Source organism: Dipodomys merriami, unplaced genomic scaffold (assembly GCF_024711535.1).
Source record: "Dipodomys merriami isolate MVZ:Mamm:240054 unplaced genomic scaffold, mDipMer1.0.p SCAF_758, whole genome shotgun sequence".
In the NCBI taxonomy this organism is placed as follows: domain Eukaryota; kingdom Metazoa; phylum Chordata; class Mammalia; order Rodentia; family Heteromyidae; genus Dipodomys; species Dipodomys merriami.
In genome coordinates this window covers 442,797-449,837 of record NW_027206355.1, presented here as the reverse complement: position 1 = coordinate 449,837, position 7,041 = coordinate 442,797, and the positions used below count along the sequence as shown (strand labels likewise).

General features: G+C 33.9%; 1 non-coding gene across 1 annotated transcript; it reads left to right on the top strand.

Moving 5' to 3' along the window:
* The first annotated feature begins 399 nt into the window (after positions 1-399).
* Positions 400-505, top strand: LOC138818422 (U6 spliceosomal RNA). The gene has a single exon (XR_011369123.1). It is a non-coding gene; the product is annotated as a U6 spliceosomal RNA (small nuclear RNA).
* The last annotated feature ends 6,536 nt before the right edge of the window (positions 506-7,041 follow it).

The window sequence follows — 7,041 nt, the reverse complement described above, 5'->3', positions numbered from 1 at the left end:
ATGTACATACTTACCAGTACATGCTACCAGAAATATTATATACTTTATCGAAAAATTTTAAGACCTGCCACCAGTCTTAATTTTGTCATATATAAGCAAATCCCAAAATTAAACATACTTAAAATATTAAAACTTTTAACAAACTTTAACATTTGCTGCAATGAACATTATGACAGGTGCCTTGTGTAGAATAATTGAATTCCTCCTCCTACACATCTCATGAAAAACAAATATCTGGAATTATTTTGTTTTTGGCATGTCAACCTTGACTTTATTCTTAAATGTGTGCTTACATAAGAAATACATGGTTCTAAAATTTCACAATTCTTTTGAACTTACTTTTTGTTTAATTGTCTAGTTTAAGAAAATTAATTACTCTTTATATATAAAAATTGTTCTGTGCTCAATTTGGCTGCACATACACTAAAATTGGAACATACAGAGAAGTTCAGCATGGTCCCTGCCCAAGGATGACACGCAAATTAGTGAATCGTTCCATATTTTTACAACAACAGATGCTGGAAAGGATCCTACTGCATTCTTGGTGGGAGTGTAAACTTGTTCATCCACTTTGGAAAGCAGTTTGGAGGTTCCTCAAAAGACTCCACATAGAGCTCCCCTATTACACTGCAATCCCACTTTTGGGCATTCACCCAAATGATCATAAACAAGTCCACACTAAAACTACCACCACAACAATGTTTAATGTAGCATTATTTGCCATAGGTAAGATATGGAACCAACCCCGATGCCCCTCAGTAGAAGAATGGATCAAGAAAACGTTGTGAGTGTGTGTGTGTGTGTGTGTGTGTGTGTGTGTGTGTGTGTGTGTGTGTGTGTGTGTGTGTGAATGTACACTTACACAACCACTTTGGAAAGCAGTCTGGTGAGTCCTCAGAAAGCTAAATATTGACCTTCCTTATGGCCCACTCATACCACTTCTAGGCATCTATCCTGAACAACAGGTAGCAATATTCAAAGAAACATGCACCTCCATGTTTATTGCAGCACTGTTCACAATAGCCAGGATATGAAAACAACTCATATGTCCCACCAGAGATGAATGGATCCAAAAACTGTGGAACACAATGGAATATATTCCTGCCATTAGAAAGGACAAAATAATGGCATTAGCAGGGAAATCAATCAAGCTACAGGAAATCATGTTGAGCAAGGTAAGCCAAAAGCAAAGAGACAAACAGCACATTTTCTCGGTGATAAATGGATGTTAAATGCAAAATGTAAGGTGATACGACAAAATTAACAACACTTAAGAAACCAAGGACTTCCACTCATCTGGTTGAATCACTACTAAATAATCCCATTCTGCTGATCATATGTGTATACTGAAGGAAAACCAGGAGGACGACAAAGAACTAGAGGGAATCAGGGAAAAACATGCAACAGTGGGATCCATCAGCTGCACTGGACATTGACCAAAATGAACTAAGCAAATCAATGTCATTGAAGAGAAGGAGGGAACAAATGGGAAAGAGGGAATAGCTGACGCTATGGGAAAAAAAGAAATATACATATTTCAAGACAAAAAAGTATACATATGGAAGAAATAACTCTATTGCAAAGCTCATAGAACTCATAAATGTTGTAGACTATGATAGACAATTTGCTCCATCAAAGTTAGAATATGTTTGTGACTTTAACTAAGCATCACTATCCCACAATATTGTTAAATTTGGGAAATTATGTAACCACTTAATCACAATAAAAATATTTGAAAAAATGATGAAGGTGCAAAACTAAGTTGCTCTAAAAAACAAAAAAGGAAAATGCTCTATGTGTATGTGTGTACACACACACATATACTATATATATATATATATATATATATATATATATATATATATATATATATATATATATATATATATATATATATATTCTATGCCTCCATCAGAAAGAATGTCATCGCCCAATTTGTTAGGAAATGGAAAGACTTGGAAAAAATTATATTAACTGATGCAAGCCAAGTCCAAAAAATCATAGGTCCCATGGTATCCCTTATTTGCAATAACTAGTATATGTCTGGGATAAGCAGAAAAGTTGTAAAGCTATGTGTATATGAATAGATAAGTTGATGTTAAGCTAAATGATCCCCAAGATCGGGACACAAGACGTTTTTTCTTTCTTGCTGTTGTTTCTCACATATTTATAATGTATGACGTGATTTTTTTTTTGTTTTTATACGTTTCTCCCCAACAGTATAAACCCCGTTTTCACTTTATTTGACGTTGGTGCACTTGCATCTTTTATATACACTTCTCTGATTTAGGGAGGGAAAAGGAGAAAACAGCATGCTTAAGTAGGAATACAGTTTGACCCATTGTATAACAATAGATGCACAAGATATTATTTTGAAAAACGAACTTTACAATTTAGGCTGGGGACATTGGGTGGAGCTTGTGGGCATGAGGAGTGTACTTGTGGAGGTGGAAGGGAAGGAATTGTGGAGGAAAAACAAAGGAGGATTTAGCAATGCTTGATAGGAAATGTACTTATTACTTTGCTCATGTAACTGTAAACGCTCTGTACATTATTTTTACAACAAAAATGTATAAAAACGTTTTGAGATGGAAGAGATTATTTTGCCTCTTTTACCCATATAATATCATTAACAAAGAAATCAATGCAAAACACTGATATGAAGATATTTTGGAAAAGTGAGTGTGTGTGCATTCCTGCGTGTTGGCATGCTCAGAGACTGAAATCAGGGCTTCAAGGTCTCGCTACGTCTTTCTCTCTCGATTGGTGAGCTACTATATGAACTACATCTCCGTTCCTGGCCCTTTGCTAGTTCATTAAAATTTCTGAAAAATAATCTCATGAATTTAGTTTGCCCTGATTGGCTTCCAAATGTTATCCCCAGATCTCAGGCTCCTGAGTAGGTATCCCGAGTAGTTAGGATTACAGGTGTGACAAACCACAAGGCTGTCAGAATAATTTTATACGTAGAAGAAAGTTTACTTCACAGAGGCCTGTTTTATCATCTCCTAGTTTTAAAGCGTTTTGGATTGGTGATATGTGATTTTTTTCATTCTTTAATTCTGAAAATACAATAAGTGATGATATTTAAAATATTTAGTACTTTTTAAAAACGATACTGGAACTATGGGACAGAAGAAATTTGCCTCTCTTTGGACCATAATTTATAAGCTCAGCTCTGTGTATGATAACCCAGTATCACCAACGCAGTCTGTGTTGAAGGCAAAATGTAACAGAAAACAATCACCATGGGCAATAATTGCTACGGTATTATTTCTTGGACAATATGAATATTGAATTGAGAGTATCAGAGAATAGAGAGAATTTATCTAGTTTTTGTGTATTGTTGAAAGACTTTTGGAAATTTTGACTCAATTTCTTCCTCACTGTGTGTCTTGGGTCATGCACTTAGTGCCTTTAATTACAATTTTTCCCAACACTAAAATGGTAATAACATTAGCATTATAGCAAATGTTATCTTAAGTATTAAGAGTCCTTAGAATGATGAACTCTTTTCTCATTCTTGTAGAGGCATTATAAGCTGAGAGGAACTGTATGTTTTTGTTTGTTTACTTCCATTTATTCTTCAGTTTGAAATCTGAACTACTTAAGAATGAAAGAAACCAAACTTAGACACGCAGGCTTTGGAAAGAGAAATCAATGTAAAATAAATAAAATACATATGGCTATGTAAAAGGTCTAACTAAATTGTTATATAGTCTCAAGCATTAACAGAAAATGATTTAAGCAATATCATATTATTGAAAATTGAAAAGTGTTAACCGTTGCTTAATTTTTTTCCTTTTTACTACCTTGAATTAATTATTTTTGTATAGAGAGAATAAAGATGAGATTAATAAGAAACTTGATTAAAATGGACAAAAGTTCGAATAGACATGTTTTCCATAAACCCCTCTATATCACCAGTGGGTTTACACAGTAGTGTTTAATAAAACTTCTGTGCTGGCTTAATGCTTTGTGAGCAGAATTCATTAGAGAAATGTAATTCAAAATTACTATGATACTACTTTATAACTATTATAACTCTTATCAAAAAAAAATCAAAGGAACCAGGTGTGGTGGTAAAGTTTTGTAATTCCAAGCATTTAGGAGGTTGGATTTCAGTCTTAAGCCTGTCTGGTATACTGAAGATAGTAAAAACTTGCCCTATATTCCCTTTTGAATAAAAGGTAATAATGTTGGTGAGAGTGTAAAGAAAAGGAAATTTTCTACACTCTTGGTCAAAATACAGGTTATTATTTTCCTTGTAGAAAGTAGTATGCAGTTTTCTAAAGAAATCATAGTTGAAGTATCATCTGACACACCAATCATGTTATTTCTCTCTGGGTAACTCGTAAATATATCTGTAGTTCATTGTTATTCACATTATTCACAACAACAGCCAAGATATAAATCGAAGTTCAGTGTTCAACTACACTAATAAAGCAACTGTGGTACATGTACACATATTTTTTCTGTTTCATCCTTAAAATAACAAGAGACTGCTCCCATTAGCCACAACTTACAATGACCTGAAATATGTATTTGAAATGAAGAAAAATGTTATGTTCTGATCTTTGTAAACGCACACACACATACACACACAAACACACACACACACACACACACACACACACACACACACACACACAAATCCTCAAACTTTAAGACAGAATTTTTTTAAAGTAAAGCAAAGTGGAACTTCTGGGGCAGTTAGTTCACAATGCATAAGATATTAGGTATACATTATGACCAGGTATTGAGTTGTAATGTACAACATGAGAATACAGGGGACAACATTGGCCTTACATAGGAATGAAGCTAAGTAAGTAGGAGTTGTTCTTCCTAGTAGTGGTTACACTTTTAGTTGTTCTTCCTTCAATAATGGATAAGATGAATGTAAATCTTTAAGTATACCTGCCTATTTTGCAGAAATAATAGCAAACAATATAGCAATAATGTTGCACGCTCAACATAGAACAAAATGTCAAATTAAAATCCTTGATGTAAACTAATTATTTCAAATAAGGGAAACCATGGGACCTATGTTTCTTTAAGTCTGGTTTACTTCACTTAATATGATTTTTTCCAAGATCTTCCATTTCCTTACAAATGAGGTGGTCACATTCTTTTTGATGGAAGAATAGTTTTCCACCTGTGTTTGTGTGTGTGTGTGTGTTTGTGTGTGTGTGTGTGTGTGTGTGTGTGTGTGTGTGTGTGTGTGTGTGTGTGTGTGTGTGTGTGAGTGAGTGATTTGGTAAATATTACTGTGATACACAGTAGTAGCTTTACTGTGGCCTTGTTTGTGATCACCTGGTTATATGCCCAGAAGTGGGATTACTGGGTAATAGGGAGCATTATTGTGTACATCAAAGATAATCTTAGTAGATGAGCAGAATAGCTCAGTAGCTATGTACATATGACCGTATAAGGTAATTCCAAGTGAAATGAACTCCAAGACATGTTCTTTGTTGTTGTTGTTCTTAATGTACTATGTGATTTCTTTTTATCCTTTTGTTTTTTCTCGACCTATGGTTTATCCCCTGTAATCACTGTATTTTATTTTGATACCCTGGGGTGTTTTAAATAGGTTGATCTGAACTAGGGAAGGGAAAGGAAAAAAACAAAATGGTGAGACAAAAGACAAAGGGGGAACCTATGCAACAGTAGTACTCACAAGAAAATATGTTGGAAATAATCTTGGGGGGGGAGTTGGGAGTGAAGAGCGAGAAAAATAGGGGAAAGGTAATAAGTTAGAAAATAAATAAATTAATTACCTTACTTATGTAACTATATCCCATCTGTACATTACCTTGACAATAAAATTTAAATAAAAAATAAAATAAAATATATAAGAGCAGCAATACAGGAGATGGGAGTGGGGGAAATTTTGTAGTATCGTAGAGTAGAACAGCTGTGGAAAGCAGTAATTTTACATTAACATAGCAAGTAATAAACTAGCATACAGATTTTCAGCCTCATGTCAGTCATTAAAAAGGGAAAACAAAATGCATAATCAGCAAACCAGTAGAGATAAAACAGAAAACTAAACAATTATAATGAAGAGATGACTTGTACCAAGAATAACAAATGACACAATTAGGAAACAAATAACAAGCTGCTGGGCTGGGAAGGTGGCTTGCCTTGCATGACTGAGGCCCTGGGTTCGATTCCTCAGAATCACATAAGCAAAAAGAAAAAAGCCAGAAGTGGTGCTGTGTCTCAAGTGGTCGAGCGCTAGCCTTGAGCTTAATTGCTGAGGCACAGCGCCCAGGCCCAGAGTTCAGACCACAAGACCAGACCCAAAAGTAAAATAAAAAAACAAAAACAAACTGCTAAGTTGAAAAATGATCACCCTTAATTCTATTGACTTGTTTACATGACAATTTGTTAGAAGTATAATTCAAATCACAGTTTAATAGTATATCATTTAAATAATAGTTTATTATTATTGATTTCTTAAAATTGAATGTTTAAGATATAATTTTAATTTCAGCAGCTATAGAAAAAAAACTGAAAATAATTTTAATAATATATATATATATATATATATTGATTTTTTTTTGTCAGTCGTGGGACTTGAACTCTAGGCCTGGGCGCTGTCCTTCAGGTCTTCAGCTCAAGGCTAGTGCTCTACCACTTGAGCTACTGTGCTACTTCCTTTTATTAATATATTTAATGAATTGTAAAATTGAGAAGCATTAGAATTTAAACAAGTAACATATCATTATTGGTTCATTTCTGTGAGTTAATGTAATAATTCAAAGTGTATTCTACACTTAGCATTCATCTTAACATCAAATAATTAATTATTGCACATGACTCTTGGTATTAGTTGGAAGGGTTCAGCACTGTGGTAAAATTCACACCACAGTACACGAGGGTATGACCCCTCTCATATTGCTTAAATTGTGGAAATTTTATTTCTGCATGCATGTTAAATTCTTCTCTAGGTGACATCTATAAAATTATTTACAATTATATACACGAGGACTATTTCAGATGATACTTAAAAGTCATATTCATTAATTAAATTTTTAT